The sequence below is a fragment of the Triturus cristatus genome, chromosome 8, assembly GCF_964204655.1.
Source record: "Triturus cristatus chromosome 8, aTriCri1.1, whole genome shotgun sequence".
NCBI classification, from domain to species: Eukaryota; Metazoa; Chordata; class Amphibia; order Caudata; family Salamandridae; genus Triturus; species Triturus cristatus.
In genome coordinates this window covers 735,714,587-735,731,929 of record NC_140591.1, presented here as the reverse complement: position 1 = coordinate 735,731,929, position 17,343 = coordinate 735,714,587, and the positions used below count along the sequence as shown (strand labels likewise).

The following is a 17,343-nucleotide window of genomic DNA, read 5'->3' as shown; positions in this document are numbered from 1 at the left end:
AAACTGCTCCGAACTGGCTATTCCATGGGCCTCTGGCTTTAGATTTCTTTCATGCAACCTGCCCGACATCCCTAGCTGAACGCTCGTACATGCCATGCAAGACCAGATGTTTGGTATTAGCTCAGACTGGGCAGGGCTGAAGCATGAGACTCTAGCAAAGAATTATCCACTACTGCAAAGAAAAAATTGATGTTGGTTTTGAAACGCAAACTTCAAAACAACTTGAAAAGAGTACCAAGAAAAGGGCTCGTCCGGGATTTGAACCCGGGACCTCTCGCACCCAAAGCGAGAATCATACCCCTAGACCAACGAGCCCTCAAAATCCTCTTACCTCTCAAAAGCTAATACCGGCTCTAAGCCCGCAATGAAGATCATGCTGGTATCTTTATGATGCTTGGTCTGTGAATACGCATGAAAGTCAGTCTCAACTTACCCTTTCTCAAACGATAGCACTATCATTTACAAGTGTCTCCTTTTATTCCGTCCCAGCTTTGGACACGTCTTACAGGAAGTCAGCCCTTATTTATATATTTCTTCAGTGGCTGAAGCTTAATGAGAAAGAGTAACAAGTTGTTCATAACAACATAAGAAACACATTGTGCATTTTCTCTTAAATACTCCTTCACTTTGTGCCAAAAGAAATACCAAGGTGAATACCTAGGCCACAGATTCAAGCTAAAGATCTTCCTGCTGAATGCAAGGCGCATTAAAAACTGCATATCGCTGGACTAAAGCATTCCTTGCATAGCCTCTAACATCATAACATAACTGAGCTACTAGCAGCAAGCTAACCAATACCTTTCTGAAATGAGAATGACATGTGCTTATCTGCTCAATCAGTGCTCAATCAGGCTCGATCAGGCGAGATTTAGAAAAGGTGGAAAGGGTCCAAGTGGATGCCCCTTCCTTTTTAGGGTGGGTCCTGCTGACTATCATAGGATTGCTTGTAAAAGTGGCCAGGGTCAGAGGAAAAGCTGCCAACACTTCTTAGCGTTCTCTATAGATGCAGCCATTTTCTGTGACTGTAATTTCGGCCTTTTCCCAGAAGTCTCTATTCTGCCTATGCAAATTAACAAAAGCAGTGCTTATTCCTCACTTGCTCAAATGTCCTTCCTGTCCAGAAAGCTCTGATTAAGCATGCTTATTTTCTTTTTCTGGGATATTTTAAATTGTTTCGCTGTCCAGTCTGTGGCAGTAGAAAGCTGCTTATGATGCCAGGTTTTGATGAATCCCCAAGGTACAAGTACAGAGGAATATATCAGTCTCTAGGATATGGAACTTTTAGCTAACACATCACAATATGTGATGCTTGCCAAGAAAACACTACATTCTGGAGCGCTGATGATCAGAACATTCTGCTCCTGAAGGATAGAAAAGACAGCTTGATTGAAATAAAGTCTGTTTATATTGACGCTCTCTCTCTCCCTATATATACATACATGCATACACACACACACACAGGTATGTCATGCATTTCTTCAGATTTGTTTCAACCATTTACCATTTATTGGAGAATCCCTACTTTTCAAGTGACTGCAAATGAAGTCATCTCTGGCACTTTTTGTGCAAAGTAAGAGACACACATGACACCTTTTTATAAAAGTCATCGGTTTCTTTGTTACTGTGTACTTTCAAAGCATGGGGCTTTCACACGTCAGGTAAACCTGATTACCACTACACAACAAAAGCAGATGCAGCTTTCTTATCTATGTCGTGATAGAACAGTTGTGAATTGAGTAGAAGAAGGGCCCTGATGTGATACTTATTACATGCAGCCTGTAAGATAGTCAAACATGCAGGCTAGGAAGGAAGATGCAAATATCAATGTATTAGAAAAACACCTAAAGGCGAGTGATATGCTTTCATTCATGCATGGCTAGGAAAAATCGCCATACTGTTGCAAACATTCTTACACCACCAACTGGAAATAAATGATTCTGACATTAAACGTAAAGGTGACAATGCATTTGTATCATCACCCTGAGAAGGATCATCTTGGAATTGAGCCGAGGGCCTCTGCACTCAAAGCCAGAAACACTCCACTAAAATAAGATTCCTGTTGGTGCCAACAATTCTCCATGTTAATGCTTGTTCTAGGTGAGCAGTGAACCGATTGCAGGGCTCTTTTGAAAGCAAGGTCTGAGAACCAACAGATACATCCACACGCCGATTACTTTAGTGTTTTGAGAGAATTCCCTTTCTTGGAACGAGATTGCATGAAATAATCTTCAGGGCTTGGACAATTCCATGGCAAAACGGCACCTATCAACATTGTAACCAACACAATATCACAACTGTTTCTGCCCGGTTTCGAACCGGGGACCTTTCGCGTGTGAGGCGAACGTGATAACCACTACACTACAGAAACAGATACCTACAGTTGATTTTTCTGTAATGAAACTGCTCCGAACTGGCTATTCCATGGGCCTCTGGCTTTAGATTTCTTTCATGCAACCTGCCCGACATCCCTAGCTGAACGCTCGTACATGCCATGCAAGACCAGATGTTTGGTATTAGCTCAGACTGGGCAGGGCTGAAGCATGAGACTCTAGCAAAGAATTATCCACTACTGCAAAGAAAAAATTGATGTTGGTTTTGAAACGCAAACTTCAAAACAACTTGAAAAGAGTACCAAGAAAAGGGCTCGTCCGGGATTTGAACCCGGGACCTCTCGCACCCAAAGCGAGAATCATACCCCTCGACCAACGAGCCCTCAAAATCCTCTTACCTCTCAAAAGCTAATACCGGCTCTAAGCCCGCAATGAAGATCATGCTGGTATCTTTATGATGCTTGGTCTGTGAATACGCATGAAAGTCAGTCTCAACTTACCCTTTCTCAAACGATAGCACTATCATTTACAAGTGTCTCCTTTTATTCCGTCCCAGCTTTGGACACGTCTTACAGGAAGTCAGCCCTTATTTATATATTTCTTCAGTGGCTGAAGCTTAATGAGAAAGAGTAACAAGTTGTTCATAACAACATAAGAAACACATTGTGCATTTTCTCTTAAATACTCCTTCACTTTGTGCCAAAAGAAATACCAAGGTGAATACCTAGGCCACAGATTCAAGCTAAAGATCTTCCTGCTGAATGCAAGGCGCAATAAAAACTGCATATCGCTGGACTAAAGCATTCCTTGCATAGCCTCTAACATCATAACATAACTGAGCTGCTAGCAGCAAGCTAACCAATACCTTTCTGAAATGAGAATGACATGTGCTTATCTGCTCAATCAGTGCTCAATCAGGCTCAATCAGGCGAGATTTAGAAAAGGTGGAAAGGGTCCAAGTGGATGCCCCTTCCTTTTTAGGGTGGGTCCTGCTGACTATCATAGGATTGCTTGTAAAAGTGGCCAGGGTCAGAGGAAAAGCTGCCAACACTTCTTAGCGTTCTCTATAGATGCAGCCATTTTCTGTGACTGTAATTTCGGCCTTTTCCCAGAAGTCTCTATTCTGCCTATGCAAATTAACAAAAGCAGTGCTTATTCCTCACTTGCTCAAATGTCCTTCCTGTCCAGAAAGCTCTGATTAAGCATGCTTATTTTCTTTTTCTGGGATATTTTAAATTGTTTCGCTGTCCAGTCTGTGGCAGTAGAAAGCTGCTTATGATGCCAGGTTTTGATGAATCCCCAAGGTACAAGTACAGAGGAATATATCAGTCTCTAGGATATGGAACTTTTAGCTAACACATCACAATATGTGATGCTTGCCAAGAAAACACTACATTCTGGAGCGCTGATGATCAGAACATTCTGCTCCTGAAGGATAGAAAAGACAGCTTGATTGAAATAAAGTCTGTTTATATTGACGCTCTCTCTCTCCCTATATATACATACATGCATACACACACACACACAGGTATGTCATGCATTTCTTCAGATTTGTTTCAACCATTTACCATTTATTGGAGAATCCCTACTTTTCAAGTGACTGCAAATGAAGTCATCTCTGGCACTTTTTGTGCAAAGTAAGAGACACACATGACACCTTTTTATAAAAGTCATCGGTTTCTTTGTTACTGTGTACTTTCAAAGCATGGGGCTTTCACACGTCAGGTAAACCTGATTACCACTACACAACAAAAGCAGATGCAGCTTTCTTATCTATGTCGTGATAGAACAGTTGTGAATTGAGTAGAAGAAGGGCCCTGATGTGATACTTATTACATGCAGCCTGTAAGATAGTCAAACATGCAGGCTAGGAAGGAAGATGCAAATATCAATGTATTAGAAAAACACCTAAAGGCGAGTGATATGCTTTCATTCATGCATGGCTAGGAAAAATCGCCATACTGTTGCAAACATTCTTACACCACCAACTGGAAATAAATGATTCTGACATTAAACGTAAAGGTGACAATGCATTTGTATCATCACCCTGAGAAGGATCATCTTGGAATTGAGCCGAGGGCCTCTGCACTCAAAGCCAGAAACACTCCACTAAAATAAGATTCCTGTTGGTGCCAACAATTCTCCATGTTAATGCTTGTTCTAGGTGAGCAGTGAACCGATTGCAGGGCTCTTTTGAAAGCAAGGTCTGAGAACCAACAGATACATCCACACGCCGATTACTTTAGTGTTTTGAGAGAATTCCCTTTCTTGGAACGAGATTGCATGAAATAATCTTCAGGGCTTGGACAATTCCATGGCAAAACGGCACCTATCAACATTGTAACCAACACAATATCACAACTGTTTCTGCCCGGTTTCGAACCGGGGACCTTTCGCGTGTGAGGCGAACGTGATAACCACTACACTACAGAAACAGATACCTACAGTTGATTTTTCTGTAATGAAACTGCTCCGAACTGGCTATTCCATGGGCCTCTGGCTTTAGATTTCTTTCATGCAACCTGCCCGACATCCCTAGCTGAACGCTCGTACATGCCATGCAAGACCAGATGTTTGGTATTAGCTCAGACTGGGCAGGGCTGAAGCATGAGACTCTAGCAAAGAATTATCCACTACTGCAAAGAAAAAATTGATGTTGGTTTTGAAACGCAAACTTCAAAACAACTTGAAAAGAGTACCAAGAAAAGGGCTCGTCCGGGATTTGAACCCGGGACCTCTCGCACCCAAAGCGAGAATCATACCCCTCGACCAACGAGCCCTCAAAATCCTCTTACCTCTCAAAAGCTAATACCGGCTCTAAGCCCGCAATGAAGATCATGCTGGTATCTTTATGATGCTTGGTCTGTGAATACGCATGAAAGTCAGTCTCAACTTACCCTTTCTCAAACGATAGCACTATCATTTACAAGTGTCTCCTTTTATTCCGTCCCAGCTTTGGACACGTCTTACAGGAAGTCAGCCCTTATTTATATATTTCTTCAGTGGCTGAAGCTTAATGAGAAAGAGTAACAAGTTGTTCATAACAACATAAGAAACACATTGTGCATTTTCTCTTAAATACTCCTTCACTTTGTGCCAAAAGAAATACCAAGGTGAATACCTAGGCCACAGATTCAAGCTAAAGATCTTCCTGCTGAATGCAAGGCGCAATAAAAACTGCATATCGCTGGACTAAAGCATTCCTTGCATAGCCTCTAACATCATAACATAACTGAGCTGCTAGCAGCAAGCTAACCAATACCTTTCTGAAATGAGAATGACATGTGCTTATCTGCTCAATCAGTGCTCAATCAGGCTCAATCAGGCGAGATTTAGAAAAGGTGGAAAGGGTCCAAGTGGATGCCCCTTCCTTTTTAGGGTGGGTCCTGCTGACTATCATAGGATTGCTTGTAAAAGTGGCCAGGGTCAGAGGAAAAGCTGCCAACACTTCTTAGCGTTCTCTATAGATGCAGCCATTTTCTGTGACTGTAATTTCGGCCTTTTCCCAGAAGTCTCTATTCTGCCTATGCAAATTAACAAAAGCAGTGCTTATTCCTCACTTGCTCAAATGTCCTTCCTGTCCAGAAAGCTCTGATTAAGCATGCTTATTTTCTTTTTCTGGGATATTTTAAATTGTTTCGCTGTCCAGTCTGTGGCAGTAGAAAGCTGCTTATGATGCCAGGTTTTGATGAATCCCCAAGGTACAAGTACAGAGGAATATATCAGTCTCTAGGATATGGAACTTTTAGCTAACACATCACAATATGTGATGCTTGCCAAGAAAACACTACATTCTGGAGCGCTGATGATCAGAACATTCTGCTCCTGAAGGATAGAAAAGACAGCTTGATTGAAATAAAGTCTGTTTATATTGACGCTCTCTCTCTCCCTATATATACATACATGCATACACACACACACACAGGTATGTCATGCATTTCTTCAGATTTGTTTCAACCATTTACCATTTATTGGAGAATCCCTACTTTTCAAGTGACTGCAAATGAAGTCATCTCTGGCACTTTTTGTGCAAAGTAAGAGACACACATGACACCTTTTTATAAAAGTCATCGGTTTCTTTGTTACTGTGTACTTTCAAAGCATGGGGCTTTCACACGTCAGGTAAACCTGATTACCACTACACAACAAAAGCAGATGCAGCTTTCTTATCTATGTCGTGATAGAACAGTTGTGAATTGAGTAGAAGAAGGGCCCTGATGTGATACTTATTACATGCAGCCTGTAAGATAGTCAAACATGCAGGCTAGGAAGGAAGATGCAAATATCAATGTATTAGAAAAACACCTAAAGGCGAGTGATATGCTTTCATTCATGCATGGCTAGGAAAAATCGCCATACTGTTGCAAACATTCTTACACCACCAACTGGAAATAAATGATTCTGACATTAAACGTAAAGGTGACAATGCATTTGTATCATCACCCTGAGAAGGATCATCTTGGAATTGAGCCGAGGGCCTCTGCACTCAAAGCCAGAAACACTCCACTAAAATAAGATTCCTGTTGGTGCCAACAATTCTCCATGTTAATGCTTGTTCTAGGTGAGCAGTGAACCGATTGCAGGGCTCTTTTGAAAGCAAGGTCTGAGAACCAACAGATACATCCACACGCCGATTACTTTAGTGTTTTGAGAGAATTCCCTTTCTTGGAACGAGATTGCATGAAATAATCTTCAGGGCTTGGACAATTCCATGGCAAAACGGCACCTATCAACATTGTAGCCAACACAATATAACAACTGTTTCTGCCCGGTTTCGAACCGGGGACCTTTCGCGTGTGAGGCGAACGTGATAACCACTACACTACAGAAACAGATACCTACAGTTGATTTTTCTGTAATGAAACTGCTCCGAACTGGCTATTCCATGGGCCTCTGGCTTTAGATTTCTTTCATGCAACCTGCCCGACATCCCTAGCTGAACGCTCGTACATGCCATGCAAGACCAGATGTTTGGTATTAGCTCAGACTGGGCAGGGCTGAAGCATGAGACTCTAGCAAAGAATTATCCACTACTGCAAAGAAAAAATTGATGTTGGTTTTGAAACGCAAACTTCAAAACAACTTGAAAAGAGTACCAAGAAAAGGGCTCGTCCGGGATTTGAACCCGGGACCTCTCGCACCCAAAGCGAGAATCATACCCCTAGACCAACGAGCCCTCAAAATCCTCTTACCTCTCAAAAGCTAATACCGGCTCTAAGCCCGCAATGAAGATCATGCTGGTATCTTTATGATGCTTGGTCTGTGAATACGCATGAAAGTCAGTCTCAACTTACCCTTTCTCAAACGATAGCACTATCATTTACAAGTGTCTCCTTTTATTCCGTCCCAGCTTTGGACACGTCTTACAGGAAGTCAGCCCTTATTTATATATTTCTTCAGTGGCTGAAGCTTAATGAGAAAGAGTAACAAGTTGTTCATAACAACATAAGAAACACATTGTGCATTTTCTCTTAAATACTCCTTCACTTTGTGCCAAAAGAAATACCAAGGTGAATACCTAGGCCACAGATTCAAGCTAAAGATCTTCCTGCTGAATGCAAGGCGCATTAAAAACTGCATATCGCTGGACTAAAGCATTCCTTGCATAGCCTCTAACATCATAACATAACTGAGCTGCTAGCAGCAAGCTAACCAATACCTTTCTGAAATGAGAATGACATGTGCTTATCTGCTCAATCAGTGCTCAATCAGGCTCGATCAGGCGAGATTTAGAAAAGGTGGAAAGGGTCCAAGTGGATGCCCCTTCCTTTTTAGGGTGGGTCCTGCTGACTATCATAGGATTGCTTGTAAAAGTGGCCAGGGTCAGAGGAAAAGCTGCCAACACTTCTTAGCGTTCTCTATAGATGCAGCCATTTTCTGTGACTGTAATTTCGGCCTTTTCCCAGAAGTCTCTATTCTGCCTATGCAAATTAACAAAAGCAGTGCTTATTCCTCACTTGCTCAAATGTCCTTCCTGTCCAGAAAGCTCTGATTAAGCATGCTTATTTTCTTTTTCTGGGATATTTTAAATTGTTTCGCTGTCCAGTCTGTGGCAGTAGAAAGCTGCTTATGATGCCAGGTTTTGATGAATCCCCAAGGTACAAGTACAGAGGAATATATCAGTCTCTAGGATATGGAACTTTTAGCTAACACATCACAATATGTGATGCTTGCCAAGAAAACACTACATTCTGGAGCGCTGATGATCAGAACATTCTGCTCCTGAAGGATAGAAAAGACAGCTTGATTGAAATAAAGTCTGTTTATATTGACGCTCTCTCTCTCCCTATATATACATACATGCATACACACACACACACAGGTATGTCATGCATTTCTTCAGATTTGTTTCAACCATTTACCATTTATTGGAGAATCCCTACTTTTCAAGTGACTGCAAATGAAGTCATCTCTGGCACTTTTTGTGCAAAGTAAGAGACACACATGACACCTTTTTATAAAAGTCATCGGTTTCTTTGTTACTGTGTACTTTCAAAGCATGGGGCTTTCACACGTCAGGTAAACCTGATTACCACTACACAACAAAAGCAGATGCAGCTTTCTTATCTATGTCGTGATAGAACAGTTGTGAATTGAGTAGAAGAAGGGCCCTGATGTGATACTTATTACATGCAGCCTGTAAGATAGTCAAACATGCAGGCTAGGAAGGAAGATGCAAATATCAATGTATTAGAAAAACACCTAAAGGCGAGTGATATGCTTTCATTCATGCATGGCTAGGAAAAATCGCCATACTGTTGCAAACATTCTTACACCACCAACTGGAAATAAATGATTCTGACATTAAACGTAAAGGTGACAATGCATTTGTATCATCACCCTGAGAAGGATCATCTTGGAATTGAGCCGAGGGCCTCTGCACTCAAAGCCAGAAACACTCCACTAAAATAAGATTCCTGTTGGTGCCAACAATTCTCCATGTTAATGCTTGTTCTAGGTGAGCAGTGAACCGATTGCAGGGCTCTTTTGAAAGCAAGGTCTGAGAACCAACAGATACATCCACACGCCGATTACTTTAGTGTTTTGAGAGAATTCCCTTTCTTGGAACGAGATTGCATGAAATAATCTTCAGGGCTTGGACAATTCCATGGCAAAACGGCACCTATCAACATTGTAGCCAACACAATATAACAACTGTTTCTGCCCGGTTTCGAACCGGGGACCTTTCGCGTGTGAGGCGAACGTGATAACCACTACACTACAGAAACAGATACCTACAGTTGATTTTTCTGTAATGAAACTGCTCCGAACTGGCTATTCCATGGGCCTCTGGCTTTAGATTTCTTTCATGCAACCTGCCCGACATCCCTAGCTGAACGCTCGTACATGCCATGCAAGACCAGATGTTTGGTATTAGCTCAGACTGGGCAGGGCTGAAGCATGAGACTCTAGCAAAGAATTATCCACTACTGCAAAGAAAAAATTGATGTTGGTTTTGAAACGCAAACTTCAAAACAACTTGAAAAGAGTACCAAGAAAAGGGCTCGTCCGGGATTTGAACCCGGGACCACTCGCACCCAAAGCGAGAATCATACCCCTAGACCAACGAGCCCTCAAAATCCTCTTACCTCTCAAAAGCTAATACCGGCTCTAAGCCCGCAATGAAGATCATGCTGGTATCTTTATGATGCTTGGTCTGTGAATACGCATGAAAGTCAGTCTCAACTTACCCTTTCTCAAACGATAGCACTATCATTTACAAGTGTCTCCTTTTATTCCGTCCCAGCTTTGGACACGTCTTACAGGAAGTCAGCCCTTATTTATATATTTCTTCAGTGGCTGAAGCTTAATGAGAAAGAGTAACAAGTTGTTCATAACAACATAAGAAACACATTGTGCATTTTCTCTTAAATACTCCTTCACTTTGTGCCAAAAGAAATACCAAGGTGAATACCTAGGCCACAGATTCAAGCTAAAGATCTTCCTGCTGAATGCAAGGCGCATTAAAAACTGCATATCGCTGGACTAAAGCATTCCTTGCATAGCCTCTAACATCATAACATAACTGAGCTGCTAGCAGCAAGCTAACCAATACCTTTCTGAAATGAGAATGACATGTGCTTATCTGCTCAATCAGTGCTCAATCAGGCTCGATCAGGCGAGATTTAGAAAAGGTGGAAAGGGTCCAAGTGGATGCCCCTTCCTTTTTAGGGTGGGTCCTGCTGACTATCATAGGATTGCTTGTAAAAGTGGCCAGGGTCAGAGGAAAAGCTGCCAACACTTCTTAGCGTTCTCTATAGATGCAGCCATTTTCTGTGACTGTAATTTCGGCCTTTTCCCAGAAGTCTCTATTCTGCCTATGCAAATTAACAAAAGCAGTGCTTATTCCTCACTTGCTCAAATGTCCTTCCTGTCCAGAAAGCTCTGATTAAGCATGCTTATTTTCTTTTTCTGGGATATTTTAAATTGTTTCGCTGTCCAGTCTGTGGCAGTAGAAAGCTGCTTATGATGCCAGGTTTTGATGAATCCCCAAGGTACAAGTACAGAGGAATATATCAGTCTCTAGGATATGGAACTTTTAGCTAACACATCACAATATGTGATGCTTGCCAAGAAAACACTACATTCTGGAGCGCTGATGATCAGAACATTCTGCTCCTGAAGGATAGAAAAGACAGCTTGATTGAAATAAAGTCTGTTTATATTGACGCTCTCTCTCTCCCTATATATACATACATGCATACACACACACACACAGGTATGTCATGCATTTCTTCAGATTTGTTTCAACCATTTACCATTTATTGGAGAATCCCTACTTTTCAAGTGACTGCAAATGAAGTCATCTCTGGCACTTTTTGTGCAAAGTAAGAGACACACATGACACCTTTTTATAAAAGTCATCGGTTTCTTTGTTACTGTGTACTTTCAAAGCATGGGGCTTTCACACGTCAGGTAAACCTGATTACCACTACACAACAAAAGCAGATGCAGCTTTCTTATCTATGTCGTGATAGAACAGTTGTGAATTGAGTAGAAGAAGGGCCCTGATGTGATACTTATTACATGCAGCCTGTAAGATAGTCAAACATGCAGGCTAGGAAGGAAGATGCAAATATCAATGTATTAGAAAAACACCTAAAGGCGAGTGATATGCTTTCATTCATGCATGGCTAGGAAAAATCGCCATACTGTTGCAAACATTCTTACACCACCAACTGGAAATAAATGATTCTGACATTAAACGTAAAGGTGACAATGCATTTGTATCATCACCCTGAGAAGGATCATCTTGGAATTGAGCCGAGGGCCTCTGCACTCAAAGCCAGAAACACTCCACTAAAATAAGATTCCTGTTGGTGCCAACAATTCTCCATGTTAATGCTTGTTCTAGGTGAGCAGTGAACCGATTGCAGGGCTCTTTTGAAAGCAAGGTCTGAGAACCAACAGATACATCCACACGCCGATTACTTTAGTGTTTTGAGAGAATTCCCTTTCTTGGAACGAGATTGCATGAAATAATCTTCAGGGCTTGGACAATTCCATGGCAAAACGGCACCTATCAACATTGTAGCCAACACAATATAACAACTGTTTCTGCCCGGTTTCGAACCGGGGACCTTTCGCGTGTGAGGCGAACGTGATAACCACTACACTACAGAAACAGATACCTACAGTTGATTTTTCTGTAATGAAACTGCTCCGAACTGGCTATTCCATGGGCCTCTGGCTTTAGATTTCTTTCATGCAACCTGCCCGACATCCCTAGCTGAACGCTCGTACATGCCATGCAAGACCAGATGTTTGGTATTAGCTCAGACTGGGCAGGGCTGAAGCATGAGACTCTAGCAAAGAATTATCCACTACTGCAAAGAAAAAATTGATGTTGGTTTTGAAACGCAAACTTCAAAACAACTTGAAAAGAGTACCAAGAAAAGGGCTCGTCCGGGATTTGAACCCGGGACCTCTCGCACCCAAAGCGAGAATCATACCCCTAGACCAACGAGCCCTCAAAATCCTCTTACCTCTCAAAAGCTAATACCGGCTCTAAGCCCGCAATGAAGATCATGCTGGTATCTTTATGATGCTTGGTCTGTGAATACGCATGAAAGTCAGTCTCAACTTACCCTTTCTCAAACGATAGCACTATCATTTACAAGTGTCTCCTTTTATTCCGTCCCAGCTTTGGACACGTCTTACAGGAAGTCAGCCCTTATTTATATATTTCTTCAGTGGCTGAAGCTTAATGAGAAAGAGTAACAAGTTGTTCATAACAACATAAGAAACACATTGTGCATTTTCTCTTAAATACTCCTTCACTTTGTGCCAAAAGAAATACCAAGGTGAATACCTAGGCCACAGATTCAAGCTAAAGATCTTCCTGCTGAATGCAAGGCGCATTAAAAACTGCATATCGCTGGACTAAAGCATTCCTTGCATAGCCTCTAACATCATAACATAACTGAGCTGCTAGCAGCAAGCTAACCAATACCTTTCTGAAATGAGAATGACATGTGCTTATCTGCTCAATCAGTGCTCAATCAGGCTCGATCAGGCGAGATTTAGAAAAGGTGGAAAGGGTCCAAGTGGATGCCCCTTCCTTTTTAGGGTGGGTCCTGCTGACTATCATAGGATTGCTTGTAAAAGTGGCCAGGGTCAGAGGAAAAGCTGCCAACACTTCTTAGCGTTCTCTATAGATGCAGCCATTTTCTGTGACTGTAATTTCGGCCTTTTCCCAGAAGTCTCTATTCTGCCTATGCAAATTAACAAAAGCAGTGCTTATTCCTCACTTGCTCAAATGTCCTTCCTGTCCAGAAAGCTCTGATTAAGCATGCTTATTTTCTTTTTCTGGGATATTTTAAATTGTTTCGCTGTCCAGTCTGTGGCAGTAGAAAGCTGCTTATGATGCCAGGTTTTGATGAATCCCCAAGGTACAAGTACAGAGGAATATATCAGTCTCTAGGATATGGAACTTTTAGCTAACACATCACAATATGTGATGCTTGCCAAGAAAACACTACATTCTGGAGCGCTGATGATCAGAACATTCTGCTCCTGAAGGATAGAAAAGACAGCTTGATTGAAATAAAGTCTGTTTATATTGACGCTCTCTCTCTCCCTATATATACATACATGCATACACACACACACACAGGTATGTCATGCATTTCTTCAGATTTGTTTCAACCATTTACCATTTATTGGAGAATCCCTACTTTTCAAGTGACTGCAAATGAAGTCATCTCTGGCACTTTTTGTGCAAAGTAAGAGACACACATGACACCTTTTTATAAAAGTCATCGGTTTCTTTGTTACTGTGTACTTTCAAAGCATGGGGCTTTCACACGTCAGGTAAACCTGATTACCACTACACAACAAAAGCAGATGCAGCTTTCTTATCTATGTCGTGATAGAACAGTTGTGAATTGAGTAGAAGAAGGGCCCTGATGTGATACTTATTACATGCAGCCTGTAAGATAGTCAAACATGCAGGCTAGGAAGGAAGATGCAAATATCAATGTATTAGAAAAACACCTAAAGGCGAGTGATATGCTTTCATTCATGCATGGCTAGGAAAAATCGCCATACTGTTGCAAACATTCTTACACCACCAACTGGAAATAAATGATTCTGACATTAAACGTAAAGGTGACAATGCATTTGTATCATCACCCTGAGAAGGATCATCTTGGAATTGAGCCGAGGGCCTCTGCACTCAAAGCCAGAAACACTCCACTAAAATAAGATTCCTGTTGGTGCCAACAATTCTCCATGTTAATGCTTGTTCTAGGTGAGCAGTGAACCGATTGCAGGGCTCTTTTGAAAGCAAGGTCTGAGAACCAACAGATACATCCACACGCCGATTACTTTAGTGTTTTGAGAGAATTCCCTTTCTTGGAACGAGATTGCATGAAATAATCTTCAGGGCTTGGACAATTCCATGGCAAAACGGCACCTATCAACATTGTAGCCAACACAATATAACAACTGTTTCTGCCCGGTTTCGAACCGGGGACCTTTCGCGTGTGAGGCGAACGTGATAACCACTACACTACAGAAACAGATACCTACAGTTGATTTTTCTGTAATGAAACTGCTCCGAACTGGCTATTCCATGGGCCTCTGGCTTTAGATTTCTTTCATGCAACCTGCCCGACATCCCTAGCTGAACGCTCGTACATGCCATGCAAGACCAGATGTTTGGTATTAGCTCAGACTGGGCAGGGCTGAAGCATGAGACTCTAGCAAAGAATTATCCACTACTGCAAAGAAAAAATTGATGTTGGTTTTGAAACGCAAACTTCAAAACAACTTGAAAAGAGTACCAAGAAAAGGGCTCGTCCGGGATTTGAACCCGGGACCTCTCGCACCCAAAGCGAGAATCATACCCCTAGACCAACGAGCCCTCAAAATCCTCTTACCTCTCAAAAGCTAATACCGGCTCTAAGCCCGCAATGAAGATCATGCTGGTATCTTTATGATGCTTGGTCTGTGAATACGCATGAAAGTCAGTCTCAACTTACCCTTTCTCAAACGATAGCACTATCATTTACAAGTGTCTCCTTTTATTCCGTCCCAGCTTTGGACACGTCTTACAGGAAGTCAGCCCTTATTTATATATTTCTTCAGTGGCTGAAGCTTAATGAGAAAGAGTAACAAGTTGTTCATAACAACATAAGAAACACATTGTGCATTTTCTCTTAAATACTCCTTCACTTTGTGCCAAAAGAAATACCAAGGTGAATACCTAGGCCACAGATTCAAGCTAAAGATCTTCCTGCTGAATGCAAGGCGCATTAAAAACTGCATATCGCTGGACTAAAGCATTCCTTGCATAGCCTCTAACATCATAACATAACTGAGCTGCTAGCAGCAAGCTAACCAATACCTTTCTGAAATGAGAATGACATGTGCTTATCTGCTCAATCAGTGCTCAATCAGGCTCGATCAGGCGAGATTTAGAAAAGGTGGAAAGGGTCCAAGTGGATGCCCCTTCCTTTTTAGGGTGGGTCCTGCTGACTATCATAGGATTGCTTGTAAAAGTGGCCAGGGTCAGAGGAAAAGCTGCCAACACTTCTTAGCGTTCTCTATAGATGCAGCCATTTTCTGTGACTGTAATTTCGGCCTTTTCCCAGAAGTCTCTATTCTGCCTATGCAAATTAACAAAAGCAGTGCTTATTCCTCACTTGCTCAAATGTCCTTCCTGTCCAGAAAGCTCTGATTAAGCATGCTTATTTTCTTTTTCTGGGATATTTTAAATTGTTTCGCTGTCCAGTCTGTGGCAGTAGAAAGCTGCTTATGATGCCAGGTTTTGATGAATCCCCAAGGTACAAGTACAGAGGAATATATCAGTCTCTAGGATATGGAACTTTTAGCTAACACATCACAATATGTGATGCTTGCCAAGAAAACACTACATTCTGGAGCGCTGATGATCAGAACATTCTGCTCCTGAAGGATAGAAAAGACAGCTTGATTGAAATAAAGTCTGTTTATATTGACGCTCTCTCTCTCCCTATATATACATACATGCATACACACACACACACAGGTATGTCATGCATTTCTTCAGATTTGTTTCAACCATTTACCATTTATTGGAGAATCCCTACTTTTCAAGTGACTGCAAATGAAGTCATCTCTGGCACTTTTTGTGCAAAGTAAGAGACACACATGACACCTTTTTATAAAAGTCATCGGTTTCTTTGTTACTGTGTACTTTCAAAGCATGGGGCTTTCACACGTCAGGTAAACCTGATTACCACTACACAACAAAAGCAGATGCAGCTTTCTTATCTATGTCGTGATAGAACAGTTGTGAATTGAGTAGAAGAAGGGCCCTGATGTGATACTTATTACATGCAGCCTGTAAGATAGTCAAACATGCAGGCTAGGAAGGAAGATGCAAATATCAATGTATTAGAAAAACACCTAAAGGCGAGTGATATGCTTTCATTCATGCATGGCTAGGAAAAATCGCCATACTGTTGCAAACATTCTTACACCACCAACTGGAAATAAATGATTCTGACATTAAACGTAAAGGTGACAATGCATTTGTATCATCACCCTGAGAAGGATCATCTTGGAATTGAGCCGAGGGCCTCTGCACTCAAAGCCAGAAACACTCCACTAAAATAAGATTCCTGTTGGTGCCAACAATTCTCCATGTTAATGCTTGTTCTAGGTGAGCAGTGAACCGATTGCAGGGCTCTTTTGAAAGCAAGGTCTGAGAACCAACAGATACATCCACACGCCGATTACTTTAGTGTTTTGAGAGAATTCCCTTTCTTGGAACGAGATTGCATGAAATAATCTTCAGGGCTTGGACAATTCCATGGCAAAACGGCACCTATCAACATTGTAGCCAACACAATATAACAACTGTTTCTGCCCGGTTTCGAACCGGGGACCTTTCGCGTGTGAGGCGAACGTGATAACCACTACACTACAGAAACAGATACCTACAGTTGATTTTTCTGTAATGAAACTGCTCCGAACTGGCTATTCCATGGGCCTCTGGCTTTAGATTTCTTTCATGCAACCTGCCCGACATCCCTAGCTGAACGCTCGTACATGCCATGCAAGACCAGATGTTTGGTATTAGCTCAGACTGGGCAGGGCTGAAGCATGAGACTCTAGCAAAGAATTATCCACTACTGCAAAGAAAAAATTGATGTTGGTTTTGAAACGCAAACTTCAAAACAACTTGAAAAGAGTACCAAGAAAAGGGCTCGTCCGGGATTTGAACCCGGGACCTCTCGCACCCAAAGCGAGAATCATACCCCTCGACCAACGAGCCCTCAAAATCCTCTTACCTCTCAAAAGCTAATACCGGCTCTAAGCCCGCAATGAAGATCATGCTGGTATCTTTATGATGCTTGGTCTGTGAATACGCATGAAAGTCAGTCTCAACTTACCCTTTCTCAAACGATAGCACTATCATTTACAAGTGTCTCCTTTTATTCCGTCCCAGCTTTGGACACGTCTTACAGGAAGTCAGCCCTTATTTATATATTTCTTCAGTGGCTGAAGCTTAATGAGAAAGAGT

General features: G+C 41.9%; 11 non-coding genes across 11 annotated transcripts; all 11 read right to left on the bottom strand.

Moving 5' to 3' along the window:
- Positions 1–243: 243 nt before the first annotated feature.
- TRNAP-UGG (transfer RNA proline (anticodon UGG)) lies at positions 244–315 on the bottom strand. The gene has a single exon. It is a non-coding gene; the product is annotated as a tRNA-Pro (tRNA).
- Positions 316–2,295: 1,980 nt separating this feature from the next.
- TRNAV-CAC (transfer RNA valine (anticodon CAC)) lies at positions 2,296–2,368 on the bottom strand. Its single transcript has one exon. It is a non-coding gene; the product is annotated as a tRNA-Val (tRNA).
- Positions 2,369–4,692: 2,324 nt separating this feature from the next.
- On the bottom strand, positions 4,693–4,765 carry TRNAV-CAC (transfer RNA valine (anticodon CAC)). Its single transcript has one exon. It is a non-coding gene; the product is annotated as a tRNA-Val (tRNA).
- A 2,324-nt stretch (positions 4,766–7,089) lies between these two features.
- TRNAV-CAC (transfer RNA valine (anticodon CAC)) lies at positions 7,090–7,162 on the bottom strand. The gene has a single exon. It is a non-coding gene; the product is annotated as a tRNA-Val (tRNA).
- A 272-nt stretch (positions 7,163–7,434) lies between these two features.
- On the bottom strand, positions 7,435–7,506 carry TRNAP-UGG (transfer RNA proline (anticodon UGG)). The gene has a single exon. It is a non-coding gene; the product is annotated as a tRNA-Pro (tRNA).
- A 1,980-nt stretch (positions 7,507–9,486) lies between these two features.
- Positions 9,487–9,559, bottom strand: TRNAV-CAC (transfer RNA valine (anticodon CAC)). Its single transcript has one exon. It is a non-coding gene; the product is annotated as a tRNA-Val (tRNA).
- A 2,324-nt stretch (positions 9,560–11,883) lies between these two features.
- On the bottom strand, positions 11,884–11,956 carry TRNAV-CAC (transfer RNA valine (anticodon CAC)). The gene has a single exon. It is a non-coding gene; the product is annotated as a tRNA-Val (tRNA).
- Positions 11,957–12,228: 272 nt separating this feature from the next.
- On the bottom strand, positions 12,229–12,300 carry TRNAP-UGG (transfer RNA proline (anticodon UGG)). Its single transcript has one exon. It is a non-coding gene; the product is annotated as a tRNA-Pro (tRNA).
- Positions 12,301–14,280: 1,980 nt separating this feature from the next.
- TRNAV-CAC (transfer RNA valine (anticodon CAC)) lies at positions 14,281–14,353 on the bottom strand. Its single transcript has one exon. It is a non-coding gene; the product is annotated as a tRNA-Val (tRNA).
- Positions 14,354–14,625: 272 nt separating this feature from the next.
- Positions 14,626–14,697, bottom strand: TRNAP-UGG (transfer RNA proline (anticodon UGG)). The gene has a single exon. It is a non-coding gene; the product is annotated as a tRNA-Pro (tRNA).
- Positions 14,698–16,677: 1,980 nt separating this feature from the next.
- TRNAV-CAC (transfer RNA valine (anticodon CAC)) lies at positions 16,678–16,750 on the bottom strand. The gene has a single exon. It is a non-coding gene; the product is annotated as a tRNA-Val (tRNA).
- Between the last annotated feature and the right edge of the window lie 593 nt (positions 16,751–17,343).